An 18840-nucleotide genomic window follows, 5' to 3' on the forward strand; every position below is an offset into this window, starting at 1 on the left:
GGCTATAGCGGTAGCATCGCGGCGGGCCTCGTAGACCTGCTGCTTCCTCCACTGGTCGACCGTTTTCACAACGGGCCCTTCCGCGTTCAGCACGTCGGCCAGCTGCTGCCACAGCCGTCGTCGGTCGACAAGGCTGAAGCCCGGCCCCAGCTCGCTGGATCTTAAAGCCAGCTGGAGATGCGGCTTCATAAAAGCGAGCACCGTCTCCCGCTGGCCCTCGGAAACGCGCGGTCCCATAACGGGCGCAGAAGCCGACACGTTTTCCTACATGGCTCTCCGCACGTAACGGCTCGACCGAACCAACCGCTTCAAAACTCGCGCCGTTTGAATTTTAATAGTGGTGGAGACATGCATACAAGCATTGCTTGAAACGGGGTAGTGGATAGCGCCACCACTAAAACTTTCGCAAAATTGCGACACCACCTAGCGCCATTTCAAGACATTAACCGCAATAATTTGTTTAACTCGTTCCGCATTCCAAACTGAATCTTTGAAAAGCAACACCAACACATTTTGCTACTCATTCATAATAGCTAGATATTTCTCAACATGTTAGAAACGCTTCTAAGTATGTTATACGGTCCCCAAGCAGACGTCAAAAGCGTGACGCAGGCGTCCACTTCGCTCATTGGCTCTTTGCTTCCTCTCGTCCTCGCGAACATGGCGGACCGCCTATTTCGTGACGTAAAGAACGAACCGCCTCCGTTCCATTTTGGAACGCGTACAAAATCGCACCCCTAGTTACACATGGGTTCTCAAAGTGGGTTCCGCGGAACCTACGGGTTCCGCAGGCCCCTGCTCGGGGTTCCGCGAGCCACTGATAAATTTTCCCTGGTCCCGCTCTCGACAAGTGTCTAAAACGGCGAACATGAGGTGCGCTGGATCCAAAGAATCTCCATTACTCATGTCCGAGTTATGGTGCCCGAGTGTCAAAATGTCAAAAAGCACATCACAGTGCGTAACAGCAACGCGCGAACTGCGCAATAAATACGCAAGCAGCTTGTAGCCACCCAACCTCTGAGAACGGGCAGCGCGCCTAAGCTTTCGCACTTGAATCTCGGAGGCCGTAACTTACCACCATGCGCCTTTCTCCTATTTGTAGATAGGGTAGGTGCCGATAGCGTGCGCAATGACCTATACGTTGGAGAAAAATTAAAAGAAAAAAAATAAAAACGCGGAGCACCGCAAATGCGCGCCGCAGAAGAGCAAGAACGGCGTAGCGTCCAACCGAAACGAAGCGGCGCAGTCCGCATCGCCGTGGTCCTCAGCTTGCACCGTGGTCCGCAGCGGCAATCGTACGCGGCAAGTGACTGACAGCAACGCCGAAGCGCTTCGTGCCTAATTGTGCCTTTAAAGCCTCTATTCTTGCGTTTATCGCCACGCGTAACACCGCGTTCGCGGCTAGTCGCGGGCCTCCGTAAGTGCGTAGTCGCTATCTCTGATCGCGTCGATAACCACCGCAGTTTCGTCCGCAGCGGTTGCGGCAAATAGTTTCGTTTTCACTCGATGCGCGCGTCGGCTGCGTACCTTCACAACTGCGTAGTCGCCTCCCATGGCAGCGTCGATAGCGACCGCAGTTTCGTCCGCACTTCTTGCTGCGAAAGGTAGCTTCGTTTTGACTTGGTGCGTCTGTCAGCCGCCTGCCTTCTGAACCGCAAGGTCGCCGTGCATGATCGCGTCGATAGCGGCCGCGGTTTCGTCGACATTGGTTGCGGCAAGCAGTAGCTTCGCTTTTACTCAGTGCAAAGCTGTTGAAGATAAAAAGCACCGGCTACATCGCGATGGACGGACAATTTGTTGGCGAGCAGCTGAGTGGCGAAAAAATAATCGGGATGTGCGCCCGTTGGTGCAAAGCGCGTCTCAGATGAAAATGCGTGCCGCGAAGGATGTCGCGAGGCTTTCGCCGCTGCTAGCGCTAATCAGTCATGAGATGAAGAGAATTTCAGCTTCCGCACTGGTCTTGTGCTAAATAGAAACAAGATTTGACGATTCATTGAGTAAATAAAAGCGTGTTGACGTAGTGCAGCATTTGTTTGTTTTCTTGATACCCTCGATAATTCGGTTAAATCGGGGGGGGGGGGGGGGGGGGGGTTCCCTGGGATGAACGTACCTGAGAACCCCTGTCCTAGTATAATAATCTCGCACCCTTCTATCTCATTAATGTCACTTGATATGCATTCCAGCATTTTTGTTTTCCTCTTTGGCATTTGCTCCTGTCCACAGGTATACAAAGCCAAGGAGTGTATGCTCTCCTGCAACTTTCCCTTTTAGCCATAAATGCACCTTGCATTCCTGTTTGACCCTTTGCCAGTTCATACTTTTATGAATGAATGCACCAATTCCACCCCCTTTTCTGCTGCCCTCTGTTCTCTTGCAATATTCCCATTCATAGTCAGGATTACAGGGAGGTTGCTCCATGTCCCTAAGATGTGTCTCCACAAACCCGTATACCATCAGCTTTTCTTGCCTTAGTTGCTCGTCTATCTCCTCCCACTTCAGCCTATTCCTGCCACCTTGCATGTTAATGTACCCTATGTCAGAATGACCTTGCCCCTGGTGCTTACGTCTATTTCTTCTCCTACCGATTCTACGTTTCTTGAATCTTGGGGCCTCTCTGGGTCCGTCTTCGTCTACACTGGTGGTCTTAGGGCTCTGGGTCCCCCCAAAAAAGCCGTAGCTTGGTGCCCTATCCTACTGCCTACGCTCCCGCCCGTGGCACCACTGTAGTGAATGCCATCCTGTGCAAAAGGGTGGGAGCCAGACTCGTACACTTCCCGGTTTATCTCCATTATGCCGTACCCAAGTGGTCGGCTCAGACCCCTTATGACCCGGTTAGCCTCAAGCACACTCCGTTCCATCCCGCTAGCCTGGCCCCGGACCTGTGGGATTGTGCATATGGTCACATGCACATTCGCAGAGGTTTCTCTGAGTTTACGCAACCTAACCTCTAACTGTCTGTTTAGGTTCTGGCTGCTTCCCTTCAGCACATCGTTGAGACCAGCATGGATAACGACCAGATGTTCATGCTCGAGGTTGTCCGATACCACCTTCTGAGCTTTTGCCATTGCGTCAACCATGCATTTCCCTGACTGGGCCTCCACCCTCACCCGCCCGTCTGCCTTCACTGTTGTAAGGACGCCCTCCTTAACCCTAGCTACGTTGGAGTCCCCCACCACTAGGACCCTTCGCTCTACACGTTTGCCTCCCGCCTGCGATTGTCGTCCTCCAGTTCGCCGCGAGCTAGCTGGTTCTCCACCCGCCGTGCGCCACTGACACGTGACGATGTGCTTCCTGCCGTTCGTCCCTTCCCACCCGAAGCCTGCCGCACTACCTCGCTGTAGAGTTGTGGAACCGCCGTGTTGCCGCCGGCTCTCGCCTGCTGTTCAACGGCCCCTAGGCGTCCCTCCCTGCTCTCATGGCATGCCTCTGCCTGAGTCTCCGCGCTGTCCCCGCCGCACGCCTGAGCTGACCCGGGATTACGCGCCGCCTGTGCCATTAGCGCCTTTATATGATGATGATGATTTATTGGCATCCCCTTTGAAACGGGGTGGCGACAAATAGTCACCTAGCCTGCTTGATTTAATCAGGTATACTACACATGTTCTTTATCTAGCATTTTTGTATACCTCTCATTATCTTTCTTTTTCAAAAATTTAGCTTGTACCGCTGCCTATGATTTTAAGAGATCAGGTCGTATCCATCTTTTCCTTGCTTATTTTCCACCAGTACTCTAATGGTCTCTTGCTGATCTCTATGGCTGATCTGTTTATGTTTCCTTCCACTTTAAACCCAAGCGTTTCTGGGAGTTGCACGTTACCTACGGTTCTCGCTGGGTGGATCCCGTCGCATTCCATTAGGATGTGCTGAGTGGTCTCTGGATCTTTACTGCAGCATACACATGTCTCATCTAGTTCCGAATATTTGTTCCGATATGTTTTCGTCCTTAGGCAACCGGCTCGAGCCTCAAATAGCAAGGCACTGCCCTTTGTGTTATCGTACAGATTTTCCCTTCTAATTTCTTTCTTCTCATTCTTGTAAATCTCCATTGTCCTTTTCGTTTCCATTCTTTGCATCCAATTCACGGTCTCTATTTCTCTCACTTTCTTTCTGATGACCCCTGGTTGTCTATTTACAGTTTCGATTATCCTGTACTTGGTTGCCAACTTCCTTGACCTCTTCCTCCATTCTGTGTCCACGCTTTTCATGTAGAGATACTTGTGCACTTTAGCCGCCCATTTATTTTCATCCATGCTCCTGAGCCTTTCTTCAAAACTAATTTTGCTTTGTACTTCTCTGACTTCAAAAGAGGCCCAATCCATGTCTTCAAAAGAGGCCCAATCCAGGCCCAATTTGTCGTATTACCGTGTGCTCCCAAAAAAGCCAACCGGCCTACTGATCTTTGGTTAACTTCCAAACCCGCCAATATATCCGATTTTAAGCATATAATGGCATTTGCGAATGTTAGCGCTGGCTCCATTACTCCTTTCCAGATTCCACGCACCACCTCATACTTATTGTGGCCCCACAGTGCTCTGTGTTTCATTAATGCTGCATTCCGCTTCCCCTTTATTTTCAGATTATCTTGGTGGTTGCTTGAGTAATTCTTTCCTTCGTTTATGTGTACGCCGAGGTACTTATATTGTTTCACTATGGGTATTACTTGCTGTTGAATTGACACCACGAAGTTACTCGTGTGTTCATTAAAGATCATAATCCCTGATTTCTCTGTGCTAAACTTAAGGCCTAGATTTGTCGCTGCGTTCCCACAGATATTCGCAAGTATCTGTAAATCTTTTTTATTGTCCGCTAGTAGCACAATGTCGTCTGCGTACATCAATCCAGGGACCTTCTGTTGCACCATTTGTCCATTACGCATGTAGGATAAATCAAAACCTAATTCGCTGTTTTCCAGTCGTCTTTCTATGCCCTTGACGTAAAGCGTGAACAACAATGGTGACAGAGGGCATCCTTGCTTCAATCCTTGGTGAATTCCCACCATTTCATTTCCTTTTCGGCCTTCCCATGCCACTTGTACTTGGTTGTCTCGATATATCTCCCTCAGCAGCTCCACGAAATCGTCATCTATGCCTTCGTATTGAAGAATATCCCACAACAATTCCCTGTCTACGTTGTCATAAGCTGTTGTCATAAGCAGAATAGGCCTATTAGTGTTAGTCTACTAAGTCTATTGCTGTGAAAGAAAATGTTGCAATGCACCAGATAACGAAAAACAGGTAAGATTTCTAGAAGCATTTATTAGCACAGCATATCTTTTTACAGATTCCTCTTTCGAGATCTTCGTCAGGTCAGCAATCTTGATTGAGAGAGCTTTTCGTTGACTTCGACCAGAGGACGTCCTTTTGATGAAGTGGTTAAAAAAACCTGGGTACAAAAATACACACATATAGAAACAGTTGAAAGCAGGGGTGCTAGTTCTACCACGAAACGTTTAAGCTGGCAATATTTGCTTCCAAACTAGAATAAATGCGGCTCGGCAATATTTTAGGACAGCTGATATATGCTAGTTAGCTCAAAATATTTATAACAAACAATGACGTTACCTGACGTGACAGGACAATTACAAAGCACACAAAAACAACATAAGATGTGTGTTCCATCGAAACTGTAGACAGATATAAGGAACTCTAGACAGAAATCTTGCACAGCGTTGTCGGAAACAGGCATGTTATTGCTGCAACGCTCACAGCTATCGGCCCGACAGCACTGTACTTACGTCCACCGTCAGGATTTAAAAAAAAAGAAGAAAACGCTTCATACTGTACTACAGAGGCATAAATAAGAAGTATAATTACCTCGAAATGGCAAATCGGCGCCGGGGAAAACGCTGCACATCGATGCACGCTGATAGATCCACAAAGCCGCGAAGGACAGGGGTAAAACAGTTGCCTTGCGTTGTTTTGAAGTATTAACAGCATCCATAGATAAAACTATCCAAATATATTAGTTCACGAATGAGATTACGCAGGCGCTAACACCACGGGTTCCTTAAAAACACATCGTTCATTCACTAACACGCACGCCTCGCCTTGACATGGCGGCCGCCATTGCACACGTGCTGTGCGCAACTACGGCTTACTACGGTCGCAGTTTTATATCCTTCCCAACCGCCGTGTTCCCTTCTCTGCGATACTGCTCTTTGATGTCAATAAATATTACGGCCTTTTATATGCGGTATCAAGTCAGTAATTTAGGTTAAAAGTTTTTACATTTACTTTTTGCGCACTTCAACAGAAAATACGACACTAACGAAACTTCAGCCGCAAACAAATATGGTTGCTGCTAGAGTGTACTAGATACAGTGAACTAGAAGTATTGGGTAGTGGAAAGAGCGGAGGGCTGGGCGCACAGGCAGCGTGAAGCCAAGAGCGAAGACTCACCGCCGAATGCGGTACAGCTGCCCCCACCGCAGAGGCCTCCTGTCCCCATCGCCACGGAGCTGCCCGGGATTTCGAAGAGGCGCTCGCCCGCTTGCGCCCTGCAGCAGACGGCCGCCTGCCTCCTGGACGAGACCCTCGGAGACCACCTCCTGGTGTACGTCGACGGTTCGGTGGTACCGGACACCGGCTCTGCCACGGCGGCCTGCACGGCACCAGCCCTGCAGAAGAGCAGGCAGTGTCGACTGCCCAGACACGCCAGCTCGACTGCAGTGGAGGTGGCAGGCCTCCACCTGGCCGTCGACCTACTCTCCGAGGAGCTTCCTGGGGTACCAGCGGCCATCCTCTGCGACTCCAAGGCAGCCCTCCTCGGCCTGCAGAGGCCAGAAAGCGCCAGCCTTGGAGTCGCACTGCTGTCTACCCGGCTGACAGCGCTGCAGGACGCAGGCCACCCGGTGTCCCTGCACTGGATCCCCGCCCACGTAGGGATCCCGGGCAACGAGGCAGCCGACACCCTGGCGAAGGACGCCCACCACACCACTGTGCCCCTCAGTCGGGCCGTGACGGAGGGCGACTTCACAGGACTGAGGCTGCGGCGACACCTGGCGACCCACCACCCAGACAAACGGGTGGCACTGGGATGCCCCCCACGACCACTCCCCCAGCGAGGCCTGGCTCGCAGGGAGACCTCGCTCCTTCTCCGGCTCCGCATCGGCTGCAGCTGGACGGCAGCACGCAGCTACCGACTGGGACGAGCGACATCCCCGGCCTGCAGCTCCTGCGGGGAGCCGGAGACGATCGAACATCTCCTGCTGGCCTGCCTGGCGTACCTCCAGCAGCGGGGCCCACTCCTGCAGGAGTTCCGCCGCCTGGGCCTCCCCTCTGGCAAGGAGGAAGATCTCCTCTTCCCCGGCCGACACCACCTTTCTGCACTTCGAGGTGTCGTGGAGTTCCTTGACTCGTCAGGGCTCTCCGCACGCCTCTAAGGACATTTCTACAAGCGGGGAGGCCTCACGGCCTCCCACCCCACCCCGGGCCTGACCGGCCTGGCACAACACCCCTGCAGACTCTGCAGCACACCAAGGCCTTCCATCTCGGCCTGATACGTGCCGCCTATGCCTGCCGGTTTTGCTTCGCCCAGCCATGGCGACTCCACTCTATCCCTTCTTTCGCTCCCACTTACCCCTCCCCGTTGGCGCTGAGCCGTGCTCCCTCAAGGGCTGCAGAAGATAGCGCCAACCTTTCCCTTTCCCTCAAGAACCACTTATCAAGAGCGAAGACTCCGCTAGAGGCGCTAGTGTGCTCTTCCCGAGGAGAACGTGCCGGTTGGAGCCCGCGTTGCTCGCGTAGCTGCAACACCTCGTCGTTCTTGGTGTTACGAGCCCGCGTGCTTTTCGTGTTTTTGCAAGTGAAGCTACTGAAAGTGCCGAGCATGACCGTTTCTCTGTTCGATGCTGCCCTGTTGTCGCTTTTTGGATAATGTAAGAGAAGAAGAAAAAAAGCGATACGCATTGCTATGCGCCCGGATGCAAGTGAGGGACTGAGGGTATCCTGGTTTTCGAGAAGTAAATGAGCGCACGGTGCCACTTTTTGGAGTGCCTAAAGACAGTGACCGGCGGAAACAATGGGAGAGAAATCTTCGCTGCAAAGATAAGCCACTCTACGAGACTTCAACTGTGTGGGAGAGGCACTTTGATGCGCATTTTATTTTGCGCGACTATGTTCACTTCATCAACGGTGAGGAAGTAAGGATTCCTCGAGGGACACCGGCGTTGACCGACGCCGCGGTGCCCACGCTCCTGCCCGATTTGCCATCCTACCTCTCAAAGGAAATGCGTCAGAGAAGACCAGAGAGAAAACGCGTTGCAGTGTGCCCAGCTGTACGCACGAAGAAGGTGCGTTTGTCTCGTCGCGACGTTCATGAGTCATCATCCCCAGATGGTGGTGCGGATGGCAAGGACTGCCTGTATGTGACAGTGCCCCAGCATAATCTTCAAACTATCGTAAACAGTGTGGATATTAGAAAATACATTTTTGGGGCATGTTTTGTTGCAGGATGATCCGAGACGTCATTGAAATAATGAGATCCAGACTTCCAAGCCAAGCTCTGCAGCCAGAATCTGCTTCTGTGGAAAAGCTTCTTTCGTTTTTGACGTGCCTGACCGAATGGGAGCTGCATGTAGGTGGTCGAGGTGGCTTCCTGTCCGCATCTACTGCTGTTGGCCTGACAGTCGCAGTTGCAAGCGTTCTGTCGTTGCTGACCTACATGACAAATAATGTTAGCTACGAGTACTTAATGACCTCAAAGCTGAGTCAGAACCCAGTTCAAAATCTCTTCGGTATAGCACGGCAGTCAAGCGGTTCCAATACCCCAACAGTTTCTCATTACTGCAGTGTGTCTTGCCTAAGTATTTATGGGCTTGCCAGATCTGTTGCTAATGGGAATGCTGGCCTGGTGTTCTTACAGCAATCCTTGAGTCAGACATAATAGAAGGCCCAAAGCCTGGTAAAACTGACATAATCCAATGCCTTCTTCATGATAACATTCCCATTGCAGGGTATCAAAAGCAGCTAGGGCCCTGCACCAGACCATGTCTCCATGTTTTCAAGCAAAAAGTGACGACCGGCTCATTTTTTTACATTTATGGTAATGTTGCCAGGAAGTTTTTGTTGAAATTGGAGTGCGATGAATGCCACAAATTGCTTCTCCCAAAGAAGGAGGATGTTGATAGTCTTGCTGCAGCTCAGTACACCAGGCTGCGAGACAATGGTGGCCTACTGTATCCAACCGGATGACTTTTCAGGTTTATTAAAAGATAAGAAAACCTTTTCACAGCCACATTCAGTGCACAGGAGCTGCATCATGAGAGTGTTAAGATGTTATTACTCTTAAGAGAAACCAACAAGACCGGATAGGGTGCGCCAGCCATACAGAATCTTTGATGGTGAAAGTTGTAGCTTTTCATGTTACCAAACGGTTGCACTTTTTTGTGAGGTCCTTAAACCATTCCAAAGAGTCGGGTGACCTCAAGATATATGAAGTTGAGCCGCTGTACATAAGTTTGTGAAATGGTATTGTGTACTCTCTACCGTGCAACTCATCTGTTGCAGTATGTTTCTTGAAAATGCCTCCCCCCTACCGACTGATACTGAAAAACAAAATCTGTCTGCAGGCGGCTCATATACTCCTGAAATGCACATGTTCATCGCTTGCCTAAATCATAATGATAGAAGAATGCAGCAGTATGCATGCATTCATTAGAAATTTTAAGCTAAATATTTCGACAAAATTACCTGCTGGTTGGAAAAATTTATTAGGGCTTAGACAGTGACTCCAACAAAGTAAGGGTATTTATTAGCCCGACGTAATATAAACCGCGTGAAGGGCATCCTACCCTCTGTGTATGTCCATGGCCCTGGAGACACGGCGAAAAGAAGAAAAGACCCCCCGCTCTAGGTCACCAACACCAAAACATCTCGCTGCACACCGCAACCTCCGAAGAATACCCCCTGAAGAAGGAGCCGAAGTGGCTCCGAAACGTCGGGTTAATACATACCCTTACTTGGTTAGAGTTACTGTTCCTATTTGTATTGAATCCTATTCAATACAAATGTATTTTCTATGTTTCGAACGGGACTTGTGACTGGTGCAACTGGGTAAAAAAAAGTGAAATTTTTATGCTAAATGTCTGTCGATGCAGCACGAAGTGCATGCATCGCGATAACATACATTGCAGGTACGAACCGTGCCCTGCCATCCCATACTACAGATCTTAGGGTTCTTTACATAAAATCACACTGACATATTTGGCACGACACAGCATTCTGAAACTCTGCCGCCGCACTCGCCTGCTGCGCTCTGCCGCGGACTCCCTCAGCCGGTGCTCGGGAAGTGAGCGCGCGCGCCATCTGGTGAGCTTCTACACAATATGCCTCGCGCCGAGGCCGCCGCTTCTTCCACTACCCAATATTTTCTAGTGCACTGTAGTACTAGAATAGAGTGTACTAGAAGCTTTTGAGTGGCGCGAGCGCCTGCCTGAGCGCGGCCGTTTCAGCGTGGAATGATGCGGTGGCGCTGGCGTCGACCAATCTACCAGCGCGGATGGCTGGCAGGCGTTCCGCGTACGTGTTCGTACCTCTCCGTCGAGCCTAGGATGATCTTTTTCATTCTTTGTTATACCCCCTTTTCCAAAAATGTTAATGCAAATAAATATTATTTGACATTATTGTTACTGAAGTTGCCGCCGACTGTGTTGCAGCTTGAAGTAGCGTAGCACATCGTACCGCATAACGAGCGCTTCCCCCCCCCCCTTTTTTTTTTTTTTTTACAGTGTACAGTTACACGAGATACCAGCTAGCCGGCACACATCGGAAGCCTCCCTCATCCCCCCCCCCCCCCCCCTTCCCTCGAAAAAAAGAAAAAAACAATGTGTTGCATATAAGACGAAGAACTCCGCCAGTTCCACGTAAAACACCAATGTTGGAATCAAATAAAGGGCGCGTTGCTTGTGGTTGCGTTCACTCACAAAAAAAGCAAGCTTTATTGACAATGTCACTGTCTGAAGAACAGCAGAGTTTTTCCAGAGCACCCTATCATTTTAAAATATGGGAATGCGTTTATTGTTGTAGGACCCACAAAAATGCACATACGTAATGCTGCAGAAAAACGCCTTCAGTGAAACATAGCAGTGCAAGATTTCGAGAGTTTAAAGGCAACACCACTGCAAAGTCCTATTAACAATCGCATACTTATACAAACAATACATTTGCAATTAAAAATGATAAAAAGAATAAAATTATAGAGCCAGGATACACAATATAACATAAAACAAAACAGAATAGCAGAGCTTAGGTTGTCTTTGTAAAATGCATTTAAATAAATAAAAATGTTATTATGGTTGCAAAATTGTTTAAACCGACTCTAAAGTGGAACAATGAATCAGCTTAGTTCGAGTAATTGTGCTCCGAGAACCCTAAAGCTGCTAAATTAACCATCACAGATTCAAGATGAAATTTTATTTTCAGATTTTGCGTCAGAGTTTGCACGTTCTCTTGCTTACAAACCTCTTCTCAGAAAAATCATCTCTCTTCTTGGTGACCCTTAAAAAAATTAATAGTAATAAAATATGCTCAAAAACTGACATCCTTTTTATGCCAATGCAGCAATTTATAGCCTACTCAATTTCAGGTGCTGCTGTGCGCTTCTTCGTTTTTCATCTCGCGACTTGTTCAGACCCAGTTTCTGCTGCTCCACAACAGAGTGGGACGCTTGCAACAAGCTGCAGGGCATCTGAGGCCTCTTGAACCATTACTAAACTAGACTTGCTGATTAGTTTGTCTTGCACGAACGCTTCACATTCCACGCTTCCGTTGTTTGCACTGCTGAAGAATACGGCTCGTTCAATGGAAAGTTCACGCGTGCTAGAATTCAGTGAGCACGCTACGTATGACACGCCGTCAAACCCGGGAAACTCGTGCAACGCCCATGATTTTGACGGTAGGTCAAGCCCACGAAGGTCGTCGAGAGTGACAACCGCTTCAGACGAGGGACTTGAGCTTGCCTTGTCAGCTTCGTCGCTACCTGCAGAAGTTGCACAGTTAGTGTCCACAAGCACCTGCGCAGGAGTGCTAATGCGGCGCCGCTTCCTGTTGTCGTTCTCAGCCGGCACACCCTGATGCCGCCGCTTTGTTTGGGTCCGTGGAGCCGGAGTTTTCAGCGTCAGATATGCAGGCAGGTTGGGCAAGATCGCCGGGACTGCATCAGGGGCAAGCATCGGCGTTCCCCTAGGAATACGGACTTCAACACCATCGATCACATGCACGTAGTCTCTCACAATGAAATGCGATTCGAAGTGTAAGTCGCACACGGCACAATCGGCGTCAAGCGGTTTGTCAAGCCGATGGAGGTTCCGCTCCCAAAGAAGTCGTCGTTCTTCGTCTTTCGGGGCCTTAAAAAGGGATAACTTTCGACTTTGTTGCACACGCGGATATCCAGTTGTGCAACCTGGCGCGTAACAATGGTTTAAACGCTGTTTTTTTGCCATTACGCGACCAAAACAGAGATGCCGACTACAGAGGCTACCATGCCGCCGAGCAAACCTGGGTAGATTGGGCGATGGCAGCACCGCCGCTACTTTCGCCACAAGTTGGGGAAGGGGCAAGCAAGGGAACAGCGCTCCGGTCGCGCCACTCAAAAGCTTCTAGTACACTCTAACTAGAATATGGTCGAGTGGGACGAGCGGCTGGGGCGGCGCATGCTTTGTCGTGAGGCGCCTAACGTGGAAAAATACTGGGGCGGCGCTGCGGTCGAAATGGATTGGGCTGCATCAAGGTCGCGCCGTTTGAAACTGCTGGCGGTACTGCTCGGGAGGGTCATTCGTACTACTTCGCGCGCTGGTATTTTCGTTCAGACCGCTCAAATGGGGTTCATAATTGCATATGACATGTATTTATGCCTTAAGAATAAATTACTTTCTTTCTCTTTATTTATTTTTTATTATTTTTCTAATACCGCTCGGTCATTGCGCATGCATTGCGGCCGCAGTGTCGGCTTTCATTCTACTATGTTATTGCACGGTTCCCTTCGGAGAAAAAATATTTTTCTCGTTCTTCCAGCAGCATGTATCTCTCGTGTGTTGCACATAAAGTTTTTCATCAGTAGGTCCTGCGAAACGCAGAAGGAGAAACATATGCAACCTTCCTGCTTGCCGCTTCAAACAAGTATACAGCATGTCTGCCCCATCCGGCGCCTTGTACTCAGATTTACGGGAAGTATTGTTATAGAAAAAAAAAAAAGCTGCAGCGCAACATTTCATTCAAATTTTCGCCTTTCTCGCGTAACAGAATGCGGAGTAATCGTTAAGAGGTCATTTATTGCAGTCGGACCTCGAGCGCCGAAAACAGTTTTAGTTAATTAAATCAAATCAAAGGGGAATTACTTTTGTTATACAATAATATAAAAAATGCGTACAAAGATATTTGATCCCATAGCCTAAAGCGGCCATTCTATATGCTAATATTTGGCCGTAAGCCATACGTGGATTTTTTTTCCAGTCGATACTTCAAAAAAAGAAAAGAAAAACAAAAGAAGGTCTGCGCGGTCTGCCTAATTAAGGTCTGCCTAATTAGTGGCTATATAGTATAGTGGATACGGTCTTGAGCACGTGGGTTCAATCCAGGTCGCGGAATTCGATGGGAACGAAATAGAAAAAGACTCGTGTACTTCTATTTAGGTGCCCGTTTACGTGCACGCTTACGGTTACGTGGTTTTGCCACGTAAAACCGAATAATTTGCTTATATTAAAAAAAGACAAAAGCAGGTGGCTGCGTTCTTCGGCTTATTTCTGGGGGTGTCAACAACATAAATTATTCTCGAGTCTGATTTCTGAGAAAAACATGTTAAGGCTTATCCTACATTTCATGCATAAATGTAATGCCGTTCCCAAATGTATGACCGCTTAACTCAGCAGCTTGTATATTATAAACAGCTGCTTTTAGTTATTCGGTGCACTATCATAACGACCATAATGAAACAATGAAAGGAACGGCTTGTCTGACATACACGTAGAGATATGTGCAGATCTGTTGCGTTCGTTGAAGAAGATAAGTCTTGCACCACACGGGGCACTCAGTTTTAACGGGTTGAAAACACGGTGAGACTGTCAAAAATCCTTGTCTGAATCAAGTTAGCAGATTTACAGGCTGCCCTAAAATGGGGCGTTTATATTGATTGAGAGCTAGGAACTTGTTAAGCAGGACTCATTACCACCCGTCCGTGAATTCTCTCAGGAACTGCGCCTCTGCGCAACAGCCACGACTCTCCGGCAGCACAAACATTCGGAATGACAGTCCTCACTTGCATGCAGTCACTCACCTTTGAGACTTCCATAGTGCTGTTATGCGTTACAATCGAACGGAAACGACTATTCGGCATCGCACGCGCGCACACACACACACACACACACACACACACACACACACACACACACACACACACACACACACACACACACACACACACACACACACACACACACACACACACACACACACACACACACACACACACACACACACACACACACACATATATATATATATATATATATATATATATATATATATATATAACTATAAGATGGTTTTGCCTGCTATGAATATTATTTCTGCGAATGCGAGTTTTATTTGCAGTATTCACTAGTAAGTGTGTTTGTTACTGCAAACACGTGCGCTTATTCCGGTCGGGAGTTCTCACTTTTTCAATTATTGCATTTAGAAGATTTGTTCTTTTTCCCTTACATATATATCGTGAACATATATGTCTATGTACCCTTTGATTTAATTACCTAGAAACGCATTGGTCATTCTTCGTGCCACGCAGTTAATAAACCTGGTTTATTTCACTCTAATATTGTTTTCTTCGATCATTGTCCCTGATCAATATCCAGCAACAAGAAGCGCGCGTAAAATGACACGGTATCAATAATAAATTTTTCAACCTAGCCTTCATGGTGCGGAGATACCAGTTACTTTTAGAGGACAGTGGTAAAAACAGCAGTTCACATGGCTAAAACTACATTTGGTACAGGCCGTCAAGAGTCATGGGCACACCGAAGCAACTAAAACATAAAAAAAAAAATGTACTGCACAGAGGTTCTGCGAGAAAAACGGGGCGTCCCGCGCTCGCTAGCAGACGACGCGCTTGACAACGACAGCAAAATTGAAGACGTCGCGTTGTATAATCCATGCCTCAAATATATATGTTTGGCAAAATGGTGTAAACATAAATTTGCAGTTGAAATAAAGCACTATTTTAAGAGCGTACTATGCGCAATCGGCCTCGGCGCCCGCAGCGAAAGTACGTTGAATATGCAGCGGAGCGCGCCTCCGCCCCAATCCAGTTCGCTTGCAGCGCCCTCGCACTATTTTTCCACACGCGGCGCCTCAGCGGCAGAGCGCCGTTCGGACCACTCGACCATTGTCTAGTACACTCAAGTTGCTGCTATTGCCATGGGTACAGTGTACTAGAAGAGTTGTAGTGCGCTCACACCGCGGCAGAGCTTGACGCACTTCATGTCGCCGCCGACAGTGGCGCGGTTCACAGCGTCACCTAGCCATGGCTAGGTGGCGTATGCCACCGCCCGATTTAAAGGGTTCAGCCTCATCCATCCATCCATCCTTAAAATCATAGGCAGCGGTACAAGGTAAATTTTTGAAAAAGAAAAATAATGAGAGGTATACAAAGTGCTAGATAAAGAACATGTATAGTATACCTGATTAAATCAAGCAGGCTAGGTGACTATTTGTCGCCGTCCCGTTTCAAAGGGGATGCCAATAAATCATCATCATCATCATCACCTGAAACTTTCCTACGCGTCGCGGTAAAACAGCTATCGCGTGTTGCTGTTTTCACCGTATAAAAGTAAAATGCACGACGTGCAGCGCACGAAAGTTCTTTTGGTGCACCTTCGCAGTGTGCAGTGAAATAAATTACTATTGTTGCGGCTGATCTACAGTGGGTTGGCGATTTTTTTTTAGCCGGAGGCACGGATGAACTATGCTGTTCTGTTAAAGGCTTGATACGGCCGCTGCAGTCACGGTAGCAGGGGGCACTCGAGTTTTTTCTGCAGCTGATCGATAAAATGGCCAGTGTGGTTTCGCCACAACGACCGCACATCGGCGTTTCCAGCACCACCGCGCCGAATTTAACCACCACTTCCTTTGTTTGTTTTTCTCGCAGGTGAGGCGTGCAGTGCCTTAGACATTTTCACGTTGCTCCATCTATTCGCGAAATATTTAGGTATCACTGCTGCACAATTTAAGCTGGTTAGCTGGTTATTTATGTATTACATCTTTCGTAACGTTAATGCGACATGAAATCGAAAGGATGAAAATACCAGGTACACCGGTGAGCAAAAGTATACAGACCACAGGGTCGCCAAAAAAACTCAATTTCTTCGTAATTAACATGCATAAAGTGGAATTGACCAGTACACGTTAAAGCTCGCAATGCCAAGATTGGACTAGAGTCCTCAATTTCAAGTTGCATTCGCAGGCAGTTGAAAAAAATCAGCTTTATCGCACAATCCCTGGTCCCTACGCTCACGGGTGTACATTTCTGCAATAATTAACAATGTTTATTTACAACGAAGTAAAGAATGATCCCGGAAGAGACGGGAGCAGCCGGTGAAAATTCCAAATAGCTACTGTCTAGTGCGCTTCGGCTTTTCTTCGCGGTTGCTTGGTCCCTTTCACACCATTTCCTTTTGTTCCTGGGCTTCGGTGTCGTCTTCGTCACGTACTGTGGTAAATTCGGAAGAATCGTGGGAACAGCGTTTTCTGATAGCAGTGGCAATTGTCACGAGGAATTCACACCTCTTTGCATTCTATATTTATAAGGTGCACAGGTCCCTAATTATGAATCGCGGTTCGAAGTGTAAATCACAGACTCGCAAGATTCCTCCAGTGTCTTATCTGCGCGGTTGAGGTTCCTCTCCCATTCCTTTCGCCGTTCTTCATCACGTGGAACGTGAGCAAAGACGCCTTTGGTGCATCTTTCACACGACTGTAGGCAGATCTGCACTCGGGTTCAAAGCAGTATTTTCGACGGCGGCTAGCCATTCTCACTCACTAATGGCGTTTTTCACTGGTCGATCTGGAGCGGCCGCCGAAATCCTGGAGCGAGCGCTCGCAATTCACCAACCCTAATCTGCCAGCGGAGAGCGAAAATGCTCTGCGCTGGATCGTACCCGAAGTTTGCGCACACACGTCACAGAAATCAACTTCCGCTCTGCATGTTTTTATGGCCACCAAGATCACCGTCCCCCACCGAGTGAAAGTGACGTATTCTTTCGTCCTATTTCCGCCCGAATCCGCGCCTCGGCAGCGGAGCAAGTGAGAGCGATCCGGCGCGGAGCGAGTTGATCCGAAACGACCAGTGAAAAGCGCGAACCCGCTCCAGATCGACCAGTGAAATTCGGATTCGCAGCCGTGGAGCAAAAAATCTTGCTCCAGATCGACCAGTGAAAAACGCCATAAGAGTGCACATTGAGTAAAGCGTCAAGCAGAGAGCAAGCAGACAGGATACTGCTGAAAACGCCGGCGGGACTTGCAGTCGAGAGCCGACAACGTCGACATTAAGTGGTTAGTTTTCAGAAAGGAAAGGTTGGCGCTATCTTCTACAGCCCTTGAGGGAGAACGGTCAACGTCGCGATCCAACAGAACGTACTCCATACCAAGCGAGGGAAGTTTTCAGGATGGATGGATGGATGGATGGATGAGGCTGAACCCTTTAAATCGGGCGGTGGCATACGCCACCTAGCCATGACCATTAACATAATTTGTACTTTGTGGTGGGTGAAATTTCACCCCTGCCTTAATTTTATCCACCAATCAGATAACCTCTGCTTGGTTATTTCTACCCGCTTAAAGTCTATTTTGCCTTCACTGTCCCTAAACCCCAATGCTTTGAAAAAATCAGCCCCGTTGCCTTGCACTGTAGGGTTAAGCCCCTTACAGAAAAGTATGAGGTGTTCAGCCGTTTCCTCTTCTCCACACGCACAGCACAACGTGTCTATACCTTGGTACTTGACTCGGTACATCTTAGTCCGCAATACTCCCGTCCTGGCTTCAAACAACAAAGAGCTTCCCCTAGAATTATCGTAGATATTTTCTTTGGCAATTTCTTGATTGAAAGTTCGGTATGTGCCCAGTGCTGATTTCGTCTGCATCCCTGCTTTCCACAGACCCCTCTCTGTTTCCTTAACCTTTTTCTTAACCGCTGTTTCCTGGTCTGCACCCCTCCTGCAGTCCAAATATTTGATTGACAGTTTTCTGGTCAGCTTCCTCCATTTTGTATCAACATTCCTCATGTACAAATAACTGAAAACTCTCCTTGCCCACCGCTTTTCTCCCATCTCTCTCAATCGCTCCTCAAATTCTATCTTGCTGCTGGCTTCCCTGCCCTCGAATGACGTCCATCCCATGTCACCCTGTACCCCCTGATTTGGTGTATTTCCGTGTGCTCCCAGAGCCAGTCTACCTACCCCTCGCTGCTTAACTTCCAACCTTGCTCGAACCTCTGATCTCATGCACAGGACCGCATTGCCGAAAGTCAAACTAGGGACCATCACCCCTTTCCAAATCCCTCTCACCACTTCGTACCTATTGTAATTCCACAGGAGAAACTGGCGGCAGCGCCTCTGGCGGGCGCCGGAGCAGGCGACACTGAGTGCGCCGCGGCGACGCGGCGCAGGGATATGGCAGTGAGCACACTGCCCCTATTCTAGTACACTGTAGCCATGGGTGTTCTGTGCTATTGCACCGTCGTTCGTAAGCTGACCGGGCAGCGCGATTCTTGCCTTGCAGATTCCCAAGTAACCACGGACATCCGGGCAACGTCCGACGGACGTCCATTTGGGATATTCCGGACGTCCGTGGGATATCC

General features: G+C 48.7%; 1 long non-coding RNA gene across 1 annotated transcript; it reads right to left on the reverse strand.

The window, feature by feature from the left end:
• Window positions 1–5235: 5235 nt before the first annotated feature.
• On the reverse strand, window positions 5236–5958 carry LOC125947641 (uncharacterized). Its single transcript, XR_007468465.1, has 2 exons — window positions 5814–5958; window positions 5236–5382 (listed from the first exon to the last, which is right to left on the reverse strand). It is a non-coding gene; the product is annotated as an uncharacterized LOC125947641 (long non-coding RNA).
• Window positions 5959–18840: the final 12882 nt, after the last annotated feature.

Source organism: Dermacentor silvarum, chromosome 8 (assembly GCF_013339745.2).
Source record: "Dermacentor silvarum isolate Dsil-2018 chromosome 8, BIME_Dsil_1.4, whole genome shotgun sequence".
NCBI classification, from domain to species: Eukaryota; Metazoa; Arthropoda; class Arachnida; order Ixodida; family Ixodidae; genus Dermacentor; species Dermacentor silvarum.